At 40.0% G+C, this 15,594-nt stretch overlaps 1 long non-coding RNA gene across 6 annotated transcripts in view; it reads right to left on the reverse strand.

Annotated features, from left to right (window-relative positions):
• Positions 1-1,742: 1,742 nt before the first annotated feature.
• The window catches only part of LOC115031311 (uncharacterized), a 395,022-nt gene continuing 381,170 nt past the window's right edge, over positions 1,743-15,594 (reverse strand). For all 6 annotated transcript variants that reach the window (XR_015047588.1, XR_003836931.2, XR_015047587.1 and 3 more), the window contains 3 exons: positions 8,001-8,163; positions 7,288-7,386; positions 1,743-2,365 (listed from right to left, as the gene is read on the reverse strand). This is a non-coding gene — a long non-coding RNA (uncharacterized LOC115031311). The remainder of the gene's footprint in view (positions 2,366-7,287; positions 7,387-8,000; positions 8,164-15,594) is intronic.

Here is a 15,594-nt window from a genome sequence, read left to right on the forward strand (position 1 = left end):
TATGCACATCTTAGCAGTCCCAGTGAAAGTGTGACCCCGCCCACCATTGCCCCATCATTATCTGGATTTTAGTGAAGGTGGCCTAACAAGTCCTTAGAACTGAGCTCCCCCTCTGACTGGCACCTTTCCCCAGCATGAGTTTCCTGGGGAAATCCCCATTTCTTTGGTCCATTGTTTCAACAATTTGAGAGACACAAAGTGTCTTCTAGAATGTATTCATTTCTGCCAGGCCGGTAACAATTTGGAAGTTAGACATATCCAGTTTCAAACAACTATCCTTCCTGTTTGTAAGTTGGGCGATATCAAAGTATCAAGTATCAAGATATCAAGTATCTTTAGAAAAAAAAAAGAGCTCCACTCTTCTTGGCTATAAAATGAAATTAATAGTTTTTCCTTTATTATTAGATAGTGTTTGAATGAGAGTTTTGTCTGAACACAACAAAAAAGGGATTAATGGCCAAATACATTTGGAAAGAACTTCAGATAATTTTCATGTATCTTCTTGTCAGACTTGGACAGAAAATAAAACTTAACAGAAAATAAAACTTTAACTTCTTTGACATCAAAATGTCAAAATGTATTGGAGGTCAAGAACCTTTTTTTTTTTTCTTTTCTTTTGTAGAAAATGGAAGCAGAATTTTATATAATGCAAATTCCTATCCATGGCGATTATAAAGGTTAAGTACAAATTTAAGCAAGTGCCTTTTCTGTCTGGCCCATAATCACCAAATAAAGTAGAAAGAGTTATAAATATATAAGTCTGGAGCATCCATACATCTATATTTTAAAAAGGGCAATTAGGTCAGTGTTTCCAGGTAGTTTACAAAGTCCAGCTCTGAAATGACTAGTGCCTGTGGTTTAGGAAGTGTCTGTCCTGAGTCACTCTGCTGGTTAGCATCGTCATTGACATGTTCCATGGCTCCAATTGCTTTTCCCTTTGTAGAAGTGGATTGCATCTCAGAAATATGTTTTGGTAATTTAGCTCCAGATTTGTCTAACCCTTTTTTAGTTAAGTTGGGATGCTACAAATCCTTAGGGGTTTGTAAGATGACAGTGTCTTAGGTGGTACTTGCAGTAGTTAACCCTAACTGAAGCAAATCCTTTACTAACGAAGCATCACAGGGTTAACGATATTGGAAAGGTCAAGTTCTAACCATACCGAAAGTTTGGCCTTCATGGAATTCACTATGTTCTCTTGCCTTGAAGCCTGGGCCATGTGCTCTCTTTGTCCAAAACCTTCTTTTGTGTTTTTTTCCTGCAGTTTGCCACTCAGGTCTGTGACTGTTGCTTTTCCCAGCTCTGTAGGTCATACATAGCCAAGGCATCTTCCCATGGTCCTCTAGCACTCTGTACTCGCCTTTCCTTGGCCCATACATCTCCTTGTCAGTCTTATGATTTGCCTGGCTTCCCTGTTATACTGTGAGCAGCAACTAAGCCCAGGCTGGCTTTGTGTTCCCAGCATGAAACATGACATCAATACTGATTAATGAATGGAGGATGTCATGCCCAAACTTCACAATTATTTATGCCCACAGTGGAAAGAATAAGAACGTAGCTTATTTGTTATCCTCTACATACATGATTATCAAAGCATTGCTTCGTAGAATTATTAGCAGAAATAATCTTGAAACTTTCTGCATTAAAACAATTGTTATTACTAAATTACATTGCAGGGGAGGTTGTTAAAAAAAAGAGAGAGCTGATTTGGGGCTGAGTATTGAAGAGATCCATGGAAAAGCTAGTTCAGAATTTCACTTTTTAATAGCTCTCTGAATGATAGTGGTTGTGAATGAACTGAAGGAAACCCATTCACCCGAGTGTCCCTTAATAACTGTGATCTCTCCCTGTGGAATTCGTCCTCTTGATAAACTCACGTCCTGGTCCAGTAGCACAGGTTCTCTCATTCATATGGTATACATTCTAAGTCCCACTCATCTTTCCCCTTCCTAACGAAGACACAAAGGCTCTGAAAATATCTCGGCTTGCCAAATACACACAGCTAGGTAGAGTGTAGGAATAACAGTTTAGGAAAATTTATTTCCCCCCAGGTAGTCTGTATTGTTACATTGAGACTCAAGCTTTCTCCATGGGAACTACGCTGGCAGCGCAAGTTTTTCTTAGTGGACATTGCTGAATATGTTTCCACTGGAAACCCTTTGACCAAAGGAAATGCACTGCACTGGAGATGAAATGGATGGCAGATGATGCTTCAAAGTTCTGTGCACCAGCTTACATTGACTACATTGTTTGAGCATCCTTAGCAGTCAAGCGTCAGTCATGGTTTTACTGGCAAGGTTTTAAGGAGCCACTTCCTCAAATTTTAAAGGGTTATTTCCTGCAAAGTTTTCCATGCTTCATGTGATATCTGAAAGGTAAAAGGGAGACAGGAAATTGTTTCTCTTGGGCACATTATCAAAATGTAGGGTATTTTTAGTTGTATGGTACAGCAATGTATTGCTAAGACTTTTTTTTTTCCCCCATTCAAATGACACAATGCTGGAGAAGTTTCACCGGTGTGGAGGGAAAACCTGTTCAGTACGAAGATCAATGACCAGAGGACAGGAAGCTAGAGAAGGTGCCCAGAGTCTCACATTATTGGCGATGTATACTCCTTGCTCTACATATGTTGTAAAGGTGTTATGTCCTCTGATGCTAAAATTGTACATGCACCTGGTCCAAACAACTGATGTGACCATCCAAGGAGCCAAGGAATACAAATTTCTGGCACACAGCAGTACAGGGTGACGTTCTGTCCACTTTGATTCCACAAGATAATCTATTCTAATTTGGCTTCTGTGTTGGGATGGTTTGATTGAGTGCTCAGAGCGCCTCTGTTTAGCTGTACTCCGGCCAGCTCCCGAAGGAGAGGTCATGCCCAAGGCTCTCTTGTAAACAGAAGCTTTTGCTCTTCTCTAAGCTGGCTTCTTTGTGTTTTGTCTGAGAACCACACTTGTCTACACCTTTGACCTACAAGACCCATATTTCAGTTCTCTTTCAGCTTTTAGCCTCCGGAGGATGATCTGTGAGAGACTGAGACTCTGAGAAATAGAAAGAGACTTGGAAGATCCTAGAGCCAGTCGAGCCTCATCTCTTGACAGATGGGTCAGCAAGGCACAAGGAAGCAGCACAGTGGTGGGCAGCGCACAGACAGGACCATAGTTTCCTGTCTTCATGTCTCTCAGATGTCGGTATTCATCCTACTACACTGTAGTTGACAATCCCTTTGTCTGGACAGATAACAGGGTTTGGATTTGTTTTTGTTTTTTTGTTGTTTTTTTTTTTTCCCATGCCTGTGTTTTAGAGGGAAAAAGTATTCAGTTTGGGATTTCCTAGTCTTTAGAGTAGGGTTCAAAGAGACCCCCATTTATAATAGATTCTCCTCTCCCTCCCTCTGTTCCTCCCCTCTCCTCTACCAGCTTTGCACCCCACTTTCCAGATAGCCTTAGCTGTGTGTGGGACACCAAATAAATGGGATTCCTGCCTCTGACAAGCCAGGACAGGCATTGTCTCCTCATCACTTTCCCCAGGGAATCTCTTCCCTTTCAAGCTTAGACACGAGGTTCCACCCTCCCTTCCCTGGATTTTTCTCCGATCTCCCAAACATGGATTATTAACATCTCTAGGTTCTCATCTTCTACTGAATATAACTCTTTTCAGGTCCACTGAAATTATTTTTATACATGTGTCCCCAGTTATGCTTTGTGGTCTAGAGGACAAGGTCTGTGTTTAATGCTAAAGGATATAAACTAAACCAGTAGCAGTTTTCCTATATCCATGAATTTACTTTCTATGATTCCAGTTATGGTCCACTGGTGTTCATGGATGTCAAGTGGAAAATTCCATAGATAACTTGTAAGAGTTAGTCCACCACCCTGACTTGCTAATGAAATGCTAAGCATCTTGCTCAGCCATCAGCTTTGTCCACCCAGCCACCATCTGGGTTATCTGATTGACAGCTGCAGTACTTGGGTTCAAGTAACCTTTACTTAATGGTGGCCCCAGAAAAGAAGAAGCAATGATGCATCTCAGATAGAGTGTGGTGGGGCATAAAGGGATTTATTAACTGGAAAAGTAAAAGTTTCCTGTTGAAAAAAAAAATCTGTGCTGCTGTCTAGGCCCAAGAGACCCAGTCAGACCCACCATAAAGCAGTGTGCCCTAACCCTGACTAACTCACAGTTTCACTCAGAGTGGAAGAGAATCTGAGGAAGAGACACAGAGTTCACTGCTTAAAATAAAACTATGGCATGGAGAGCTCCATCCTACCTGTGTGCCATGAGAGTGTTGCAGTGTTCCTGGTGGTAAGGGAATGTTCTCCTTACATACCTACTGTCATCAACAATCCTTCAGCAGAGCGCTGGCTCGGAGTCCACACTGACACCTTCAACTCAGAGACAAAACCTTTAGGACTGACCCCAGCTAATCTTCTGCCCTGCTGCTCGCCCGTGTTGATGCTGATCATCACAAGCTGCCCCTGATCTTCAATGAATATCTTGGCTTGTGAATTTCACTCTCATCCTGTGATATATTTAACACTACTAAATGATAATACCCACTAGATAAGGAATGCATAGAGAGTGTATTACCCAGCAAGTTCTAGGTCATGGGCATCGTGCGTGCTATCTTTTCCTTAGAACCACCTTGCAAGATGGCTTTGGTTATCCTTTGAAGTAAGGAATCAAAAGTTCAAGTAAGTTAATTTCCAAAAATATCTAGGCCCGACAAGCAGTGAACTCTGTGTCTCTTCCTCAGATTCTCTTCCACTCTGAGTGAAACAGTGAGTTAGTCAGGGTTAGGGCACACTGCTTTATGGTGGGTCTGGCTGGGTCTTTGGGCCTAGCTCAACACCCTTATAGCTGGAATAAGCAACAGTTAGAAGCACTTGAAAGCAGCTGCATGTGGCCAACAACTTCAAGCTGCCTTCCAAGAAATGTCTTTTAACTGAGAGGAAAATGGAAAAGGGTAATTTTGTAACTCCTCCAATCGGAGCTTTGATTTCTGTAGTTTTGGAGCTTGTAAAACTAGCACTGTCCACACCAAACTCAGGGGCACTGGTGTTTGTGAAGACACACAAAGTGTACTTTGCAACCTCAGCCATTTAGCAGGCCATGACATGTCTTCAGGTATCAATGTGTTCAAAAGCTTCTTTCTGTCTCCCAGTCTCCCCATCTCCCTCTTTCCTTCTTTCTCCCTCCTTCTTTCCTGTAGAGCTGAGAATATCAACTTGAGCAAGGGCCCTCCCACTGAGCTAAACCTCCAGCCTCCACATACCCATTATATATACACAAAGTAGGAAGAAACAAGATAATGCTCACATGTAGCTCAGAGGGTGTATTTGGAATTAGAAAAATCAAAGTAAACTGGGACCTTAACTGTTGACAACACTGCATTTAAACAGTGTGAGGGGACATTTTCTCACCGTAGGAGGCCTAACTGGTATCCAGTTAGTAGAGACCAGCTGTGCTGCCAAGCCTCCCAGGATGCATAGGGTGAGCTTCTCAGGGAAGAATTATCAAGGCAAGGCGTCAGTCAGGATCAAGAAAGCATGGGGTGTATCTCAGAAACACCTGAACCTCTCCTTGGAAGTACAGGCACGGAGATAAAAAAGAAATATGGGTTCGTGGCAATTTCACTTCTCACCTAAATATTTTGAAGTCATGGAAACTATGTTTCTATCCCTCTGCTGGAGTTTGTTCTTTGTCCGATGTTAAAGAGCTTCCCTATGCTGGCGGTGCATGAGACTGGGCTCTCTGTTTCTTCCATTTCAAGTCTCTTACTGTGTAATATCACTAGGAGAAATGGAGTTTTATTTGTTTTTATCCATTTTGTGTAACTTAAAAGCATCTTGAATTATTAAACCAGCTCTTTTCCAGGCCTGCAAATGTTTTCAGTGTGTTGCCCACATTTCCCTGAGTCAGCACATGGACTGATCTTAAAAGACCTCAGCCAGCCAGGGCCGCCTCTTTCTCACGTGGACAGGTTTCTTCTGGATTGATAGTTAGGGAATCACACCAGCCATAAAGAGTGGATGTTTCTCCCAGACCCCCATGGCACTTCTGCTCAGGACAGAAGAAAGGGTTGCCACATCCTTTTAGTCTAATGAAGAGAACAAAGGGGTAAGGATCCAGCCAGTCATTTAATATTTTCCCTGATCCCTTGGGCTGTTCACTTAGTTTAGCCAGAAGTCAAACTATAAGGTAAACCCTCTAATTCATATTTTATGGGAGACAATAAGAAAATACTTTGAATTACAATGAAATAATTCTTTCTTTCTTTCTTTCTTTCTTTTTTTTTTCTTCCTGGAGCCAAATGTTTTTAAAAGAAGCAAAGGAGAGAGAGAGAGAGAGAGAGAGAGACTATGTGAGTCAAACTGATGAAATCCAGTCAAAATATGGCCTTGTTGTGGCTGATACACCTCCCCTGACTGGTCCCGAAGCACAGAAGGTATCTGCAGGCATTGCTTTCTTTGCTGGCTGAACGAGATATCTGTGTCAAGAGCTTGAAAATTATAGCCTTTCACCCCATGTCCTGAGTATATTATTGAAAATTATCAGACCTGTTTTGTTCATTACCAGGAAATTGAAAAATGACCTACAAAAAAAAAAAAAAGAAAGAGAGAGAGAGAGAGGCCACAAGGAGTTCTGTCGCTGGCACAGGCTGACTCTTAAACAGATGTGTCTTGAGCTCTTTAGTCCATCATGGTGGGTCACAAGCCTGCGGGAAGTTATCATTCATAATAACCCCATGGGAATTTCTAGTAAAATCTACTGGCTCCTATGGGACGGATAGATTCCCAGCTAAGTGTGCTTGCTTCAGAAGTATTCTGGGCATATAATTCCCTTTCCATGTGTAAACGTATGCACCCTTTATAATTCCAACCATGTTTTACTAATAAAGAGTCAATGTAAATAGTGCTATCTCTTCATGTCTGTCTGAATACTGGAAATTGAAATCTAGCAATTGTAGCCTCAGAGAACCAGAGAGGATATAACTCACAGCCCAGCTGAGATGTATAGATCCAGGGAGACCCTCAGATGTCCCAGCTAATCAGCCTGCAGGGAGCGTAAGGGACCCCAGGCAGGGGCTTTGTGCTGTGATACATATGGCAGCTGAGCTACACTGAGTCCTGTTGACTCCTGACTTTCTTGTTTTCATGTAAGACTCAAGTGCACAGCTCTCATTTCTCCCGTTATTCCTAACAGTTCATTAATAACCCTTGTTCCCGTCTCCCCCGGCTGACTTTGAAGAACCTGACTTCATTTGGGCTTTCATTAGTGGTAATTCTTTACCTGTCAGACCCCAGCTGGACTGCATCTCGGGCAGGCGTGAGTCACTTCACTTTGTTTCTAGGGACTGGCTGCTTCCAAACAATTAAAGCAGAGGAGCACCTGTGTAAATATGCAATATTCGGCGATAAGAAAACAATTAGGCGGTAGAACCTGAGCTGAATTTTTTTTTTTAAATAGTATTTCCCTTCAGGGGTGTAAGCAGCTCTGGTCCCAAAAACAAGGTCAAGTTTTTTACCACCCCTGCCCCAATACACACACATAGTTTGCTGGGAAAACTGAGTTAAGCTGCTGTTCCTAGATTCCAGTTTGCTTGGAATAGCTAAAATGTTAAAAGATGAAGGTGAAGAGAGAAGGTAAACTATTAAAGAGTAGTTTCCTAAGGCCGAATGTCTATATCAGAAGAGTGAGAATGGAAACTCATCTTGGACAATTGTCTCTGCCCTTGTTTGTGTTGGGGACTTCTGTGGTGGTACTTGAACAGTGAAAAAAATACCAAGAACTTTGTAGTCTGACAAGCCAGGGGTGTGAATCTTAGCTTCACCTTTTGGGACCATGTGATGTGGGACCCAATGGGAGACTCAGGTTCCAGGCCTGTGAGAACGACTTGGTCCTAACCCTAATCCCATGCCATGCCACATCTACAGTGCCAGGCTTAGTAGCTGATAAAGAAAGTGCACGTCACTAGAAAAATCCATCACCTTAGGTTTGCTCACCATTCAGAAGGCTGAGTCTGTTTCAAGTTGCTCTTTGGTGAAGAACACCTTTCAGCAGTGTGAGATGACACCATGAAGTGATTCTAAAACTCTGTCATCTCTCTTATGGTGCACCATCCTCTTTAGGAACCATCTTTTCTCCTGTGCCACAGACTCCTGTAGACTAACCATCAGAAAGATTTCTTTCAGTCCTGTGGTTGGACATTGAAAAATACTGATTTTTTTTTCTTTCTATACAGCTGTTTGTTGATGTAGTCTTTGCTTTCAATCTAATGGGTCTTTATAGCTGAAAGATATCCACAAAGTCATGCTTTAGGGACTTTGGTCTCTTCTTTTCCTCCTCCTCCTCCTCCTCCTCCTCCTCCTCCTCCTCCTTTGGCTCACTCCAAAGTGTATGGAAGCTGTGAGATTTTGTTGCTGTTGTTTGTTTTTTAAAGTCCAAAGTTCATCATTTTTCCTGCCTCAGTTTTTCCATGCTGAGTGAAGACAACGAACAGTATTATTCAGTGAGTTGAGTGTGATTTGAACAGAGAAAGAGCCATAAAGAGTTGGCTGTAGTTGTGGTTCTTATTATCACTGGGAGAGATGCACCATAACACTCAAGTCTTGTTGAGTCACAAAAGTCACTATTGAACATGGTGTTATCTTTATAAAAGTCATACATGTGTTGGATTTTGTTGAAAATAGTGGTTTTTATTTGTGGCTTCTGAACAAGACAATAAAAAGTGAGAAATTCTTCATGGTGATGTCGTTGGATTATTCCTACAGGAAGGTTCAGTGGGTGTTGGACCTTGAGTCTAAAATAAATAGTCAACTAGCTTGAAAATTTACAAGCTGTATTCTCTGACTTCAGGTTGATATATTTGCAAGGCTAGGGAAGGGGAATAAACAGAAAATGGTTGCAAAAACTCAGTATTTCTTTACCAACAGGTTTTAAATACATATGTTGAAGCAGTAGGATGAAATATTGGTGTGGGTAGACATAGTATTCTCTTCAGAACTGTGCACCAAGTTGCTTTAAACTTGATTGCATTCTTACTTTAATAGTGTCTTCTGTGTTTGGTGACCCTGTTGCTTATTTTCAGCATGTGAAACAAGTATAAGACATGAACAATCTAAATAATTAAGAAGTCCTAAAAGCAAAGATGGACTCTTAAGCTGAGACAGGGGCGCCAGTACAGATCTAGAGAAAGCTATGAATGGAGTTCTAAACACAGAACTTATAGAGAAGAAAAGATATCACTTGAATTATCAGGAGCCTTTTTTTTTTTTTTTTTTTTTAGCAAACTGAACAGTATTGCCTGAAGAAATGGGCTGAGATGATTCTCTTTGGAATAGAAAAGGCATTCTCCTAATGATTAAGCTTCTTACACATTTAAAACATAAATTTACCCTAAGATTCCCCTTAGGTCGTATTGAATTCACTGAGCAATGAGCTTGCCTTGTTTCTTTTATCCGCTGTATACTCCCAAGGGTGTTAATGGCTCATTGTACTGAAGTGGAGCTCTAATGGGCTTCCTCCCTGAGGTCCTATTACTTATCTAGTCTGTTGATTAACTTTGTACATCGATATACCATGGTCCAATTGAGGAGGCTATACATGTGATAAGTACGACAACAATAACCCTGTAACATCTGAGTGGAGAAATAGATGGAGCGTTGATGAATGCAAGAGGCGGCATTGAATTTCTAAGATGTACTTTCTTTCTGCTCTTTCAAAGCCATAGTTTAAATGTCCAAATGCCCTGCCCTTGTGTTTGTCAATGCACAATTCTTTAAATTGGTGCTACTTTCATAAATATTGGTTAACTTTTCTAAGAAAATCGAAGAAGTTATTACTCTAATTCTACTTTGGGGAAGTTTTATAATGAATCTTAATTTTTTCCCCTCAGTTTGATTTAAATATTCTGTCTATACCTCTCATACATGACTTCCTGGTCAATTTCCACTTAAGTCTGTGCAGCAGCAAACTCTCAGGCAGCTATTGATTCAGAGTCTCCTTGCTAAAGGTTACTAACTTTGTCTCCAGTGATAATGTAAACGGCATCTGGCACAATTCTCCTATTCCTTAGTATTGGTGGTTTACGATGAGTGTTTGGTTTCAGGCTGTTTAATGTGTCGGCATCCGTTTTACATTCTACAAAGACTTAAACCCTTCCTGGAGACTATTGCTAAATTAACAGACCTTTGGCTTCTGAATCGTAAGTCAAGATTTAAGCAGTCTTAGTCTTCAATACAAACTGCTTTCATAGAATCAAAATCAGAGAGATTTACTGAGTTTCACTCCAAACATCTTCCTGCCTCTCTTCAGTGATATCTACATGCAGGAGCAGGCTTGGGTTCAGAATAGGAGAAGTGTTAAAGGTCTGTGTATGTGACAAGTGGTTAATGTATACATTGTGGTATTAATATGAACTGGAAGACTGCAGATCTCTGAGGTCTTCCCTGGGATGGCAAATACTTTTCTCAGCTGTAGCATTGACTCATGAAATGTATGTAGTTTACCTCTTGTACAGTTAGAGGTTTACCCCTGGTACATTTAGAGGTTGTCATCTTGATCTGTGTTTGTCATATAGTATATAAACTTTAAGCTTACAAGGACTTGAAAAGGAGGCAGTAGAATATCAACAAAAGAAACTTTAAAGAGAGGTAGGATACCAGCATGGTGGTACAGGCCTTTAATCCCAGTACACAGGAGGCAGAGGCAGATGGAGCTCTGTGAATTTGAAGCTGTTCTGGCTATAGAGAGTTCTGGGCCAGTCAAGGTGACATAGTGAGATCCTGCCTCAAACTTAACTAACTAACTAAAGAGATATAATAGCAAAGCTATACAGTCAGAAAGCAATTAAAACTTTCCCCTAGATGTATATAAATATACATATGTATAAAACCAATTTCATTAGAACCTAAATTTACATAGGACACAATGTATTTATCTTAAGGCATAGCTCAATGAGGTTTTTATTATTTTTTAAGATAGCGTTCAAAACAATGGATTCCATTATGAATGTTTTAATACATTGATATCATACTTTGCACATCTCCTTACTGGCCCCCTTTCTCCTCCTAGGTGTCTAACTTCAGTTTCCATTGTGTGTGTGTGTGTGTGTGTGTGTGTGTGTGTGTGTGTGCTTGTGTGTTTGTCTTTTTATGGATTGAGAATTTCACACATGCATATAATGTTTTCATCAAGTCCCCTCCACACACACACATTTCTTCCCTCCAATTCCTTCATTATTTCCATCACCGTTATTCTCTTTCAATTTCATGTGTTTTCTCAAAACAAGAAAAAAAACCCCACAGAGTCTACTTACCACTGGTAATATATGCATCTGTGTAGGGGCATCTGCTGGAAAATGAGGAGTTTCTTGGGGGCCCATCCCTGAAGAAAATTGTCACCTAGCAGCCATCATTTGCCCATATCTCCTCAGATACGGGTGGGATTTTTTGCCACCTCCTCACACCAATGCCAGGATTTTGTGTGGCTTGCCCTTGTGTAGATCTTATGCATACACTCGTAGCTACTGTCAGTTCACAATACATTGCCCTGTTGTGTTCAGAAAACACTGTATAACTCTAGTCATATAGTGCCTCTGACTCATAATTTTTCTGTCTCCTCTTCTATGATGAACGGAGAAGTAGGTCTAATTTAGAAGTTCATGCTTAGTGCTGACTACTCTGAAATCTCTTATTCTCTTCATGCTAACTAGTTGTGGATCTCTGTTAATAACTATTTCCTGCCAAAGAAGCTCCTTCGATTAGTGCTAATCTGTCAGTATAATGACTAGACATTAGGAGTCATTTTAATTCTATGTCCATTTAGCAGAGTAATAGTAGTAGGCCCTTAGGCCCTTCCCTAGAGAATATGATCTACCTAGCCTTGAATTCTTGGCCCCATTAATGGAGTCAGGCATGAGATCTCTCTTTAGGAGGGGCCTTAAATGCAATTAGAAAGTGTTTGGTTGCTCTCATGACACTTACATCATCACTGAACCATTGGGCATGCCAGGCCAGCCTTTCTTTGTAGCTCACAGGATTCACAGTGAGATAAGACTGATGAGGACTTTTGTCCTCTGGGGGCTTGTCTATCAACTTCCAGCACTGTAAAAGCAAGCGAGTAAGGAGAAGGCTTCCAGGCTGAAGCCAACTTGATTTCTCTCTGGTCTGTGACTCAGGTATGTGGTGTCTTCAGCACTAGGGTCTTACAGTCAGAAAGGTAACCAAAAAACTGGTAATAGGCTGCAATGTTTGTAAGTCTAAGGGACACTACTGACTGACAAGTGCAACAGAGCTAACCTGGAAGCTCTGGAAAAGACAAAATCAGAATATATATATATATATATATATATATATATATATATATATAATTTGAAGAGAAATAATTAAAACCAGGACTGAAATTAATGAAGTAGAAGTGGGAAAACAATACAAAAAAAATCAAGAAAAAAAATGTTTTTTGAAAAGATTAAGAATATTGGCAGACTTCTATCCAAAATTTGAAAAGGGAGAAAGAAGATTGAAATAAATAAAATCAGAAATGAGAAGGGAGACTGTGGAAGTTAAGAGAATCAGAAGGACATGCTTTGAAAATCCATACTCAACTAAACTGGAATATCTAAAAGAAGTAGAGAAATTTTCACACAAATGTACTTATCAAAATTAAGTCAATACAAAGTTAATAATTTGAACAAACCACTGCAAGCAATGATATAATGGCAGTGTTTAAAACTCCCACTACTAAAATGAGCCTAAGACCAAATAGATTCAGTACAGAATTCTCCTGGACCTTCAAAACATTAACACTAATACTTCTCAACATTTTCTGTAAAATAGGAATGCTTAAATACTATTTTTATAAAACTAGCATTGCCCTGATACCAAAACCAGATAAAGAGCCCCTATCAGCAAGAAAGAAAGAAAGAAAGAAAGAAAGAAAGAAAGAAAGAAAGAAAGAAAGAAAGAAAGAGCAAAAGAAAGAGCAAAAGAAAGGAAGGAAGGAAGGAAGGAAGGAAGGAAGGAAGGAAGGAAGGAAGGAAGGAAGGAAGGAAAGGGAAGGGAAGGAAGGAAGGAAGGAAGGAAGGAAGGAAGGAAGGAAGGAAGGAAAGAGACAAAAGACAAAGAAAAAAGTCATGTACATGAACAAGCTGGCTTCCTCCCAGAGACATAGGACTGATTCAACATGCTTAAATCAGCAAATGTGATTCATCACACAGAGACTGATGGGCAGAAACCACATGATCACCTCATTAGATGCAGAAAAAGCCTTTGACACAGTTCACAACCTCTTCTTGATAAAAGTCCTGGATATAATGGAGATCTAGAGGATATATCTCGACATAATAAAGGCAATATACAAAGATCCCACCATCAACATCATGCTAAACTGGAGTAAAACCTCAAAGCACTGCCATTAAAATCAGAAACAAGAAAAGGATATCCAATCGTTTCCCTTCTGTTCCATACAGAGTTTGCTGTCATAACTACAGAAAGATGAGAACTGAAGGAGACAGAGAGATATATGTTAAAAAGAAATCAAAATATTCTTATTTGCAGAGGATGTGGATCTATATCCTCTATATAAATTAATAAGTAAATAAATAATTAAAAATTATTTTAATTATAAATATAAAACCCTGAAGACTTCATCAGGAAACTCCTTCAGCTGATAAACACACTCAGCAAAATATTAGGATACAAAGTTAGCACAAAACAATCAGTAGATTGCCTATGTAACAGCATCAAATATATGAAGGAAAAAATGGAAACAATTCAGGCAGTTTTAAGTTGTGTTCTTTCGTAGCTAATGATATTGAACTTTAGGGTCTCTCAATGAAACTCCAAGCCTGCCTCATATGGCTAGTTTCCCTCACCAGCTTTGTCTGGGGATTCCCTTCTCAGCTGTCTGAGGCTGGAATTATAGGTGGCTGCTACATGTACCTAACATTTACATGGGTTCTTGGGAGTCACCATGTGGGTGCTGAGAACTGAACCCAGGCCCTCTGGTCACTGGTCTTCACCTCTGAGCCATCTCTCCAGATACATGGGTTCTTGGCTTCTGAACTCCTGTCCTTGTGTTTATCATGAATGCACTTTAACCAGCCAGTAAATCTATTTTTACTAGTATGGGTCCTCAGATGTCTTTCGTGCTCAAGTCCATAAAGTTTTATAGTTTGGGGTTTTATGGTTTGTTTGTAGTGTGTGTTGTGTATGGTAAGAGGTAAGACTCAAGCTTCATTTTTATAGCATCAGTGATTGGAAAGAACACATTTTGCCATTTTTGTTCCATCCGGGATTGACTTTCTGTGATATCAAATTGCGGTTGCATGCTTTCTGTGCATTTTTAAATTGTTTATCATAGGTGAGTTTTTTTCAATATGAGTTTGTGTCTATGGTCATAAACAGGACAAGTTGTTTTTTGAAAGCACGAAGGGTGATAGATGGTGCTAAAAGGGCCTCCAGTTAAATGATATGCCACTTCAGAGCTAAGCTAGCACCTTGGAAAGTACTAGGCACAATCAGGCTGGAGAAATACTAATGGGGATGACTGTTCCTCAAAAAAGCAAATGCTTTTTGTTGATGATATATTAATATGTGTGTGTTCCATTTGAGTTCTAATTGAAATATCTTAGTTCACTGATGCATGAGAAAACTTATTTGAAAAGTACATTCTTCAATGTTCTCCTAATTGGAATCAAAAAAGTAATTCTGGTTTTTCAGCAAACATTAACATCAACAAGGGACTCTTTACAAAGAAATAGGTCTGTTTGGACAAATGGTGTATTCTTTTGCACCCTGGGACTGTCTTTGTATACTCAGTCATGCTGGAAGAGCCCTCATACACACTGAATGAAGAATGGAGATGAATGATGCAAAATGGAGCAGTTGCTTTCTATCTGCACTTCGAGAGCCAGCAACATTTCACCTAGCATGGCCGTAGAGAATGCCCAGGCAGGATTCTCATCAAGGGTCACTAAGTGCTGGGCATTTCTTCAGAGCTAATATTGAAACAGCAAATAATACACACACAAACACACATGCACAAATCCTTGATTTCTTGAAGTTTGTATTTTAGAGGTGAATAGAACCTATTTCTTTGACCCTGGGTCCAGTTTTATTTATCTCATGGCCCAATGACCACCAAATATAGCTCCTGGTTACCTACTTACACATTGTCCCTACATACCCATAAGAGTAAAGAGTTCTCTACAAATAATTTCATAACCATCTTGGTCTAACCCACCAGAAAAATCCCAATTTACTTTCAACTTCCTACTGAGACCACTTCTTATGCTTTTAAGCAGCAGTTGTAATGTGTGAAGGAAGAAATCATTTTTTTTACAGCACAGTACCCATAATCCATTGCAACCCCACACTACACAATCTTTCTATAATACAAAGCTATTATTGGTAGAGAGTACCTATTGGATGGGTATGTCTTCCATTGAGCTTTACTTCACTTCTTGACTGGTTTTTTTTAAAAAAAAATTAAATCTCTTAATAGATTACTTGCCCAAAGTCAGGGTCTATCATCTATATCAGTTATTAATGCCTCCATCTCTACTCGATTTCATACAGATCTAGAAACTCTTCCCAC

Source organism: Mus caroli, unplaced genomic scaffold (assembly GCF_978045245.1).
Source record: "Mus caroli unplaced genomic scaffold, Mus_caroli_1 scaffold_7, whole genome shotgun sequence".
Taxonomy (NCBI): domain Eukaryota; kingdom Metazoa; phylum Chordata; class Mammalia; order Rodentia; family Muridae; genus Mus; species Mus caroli.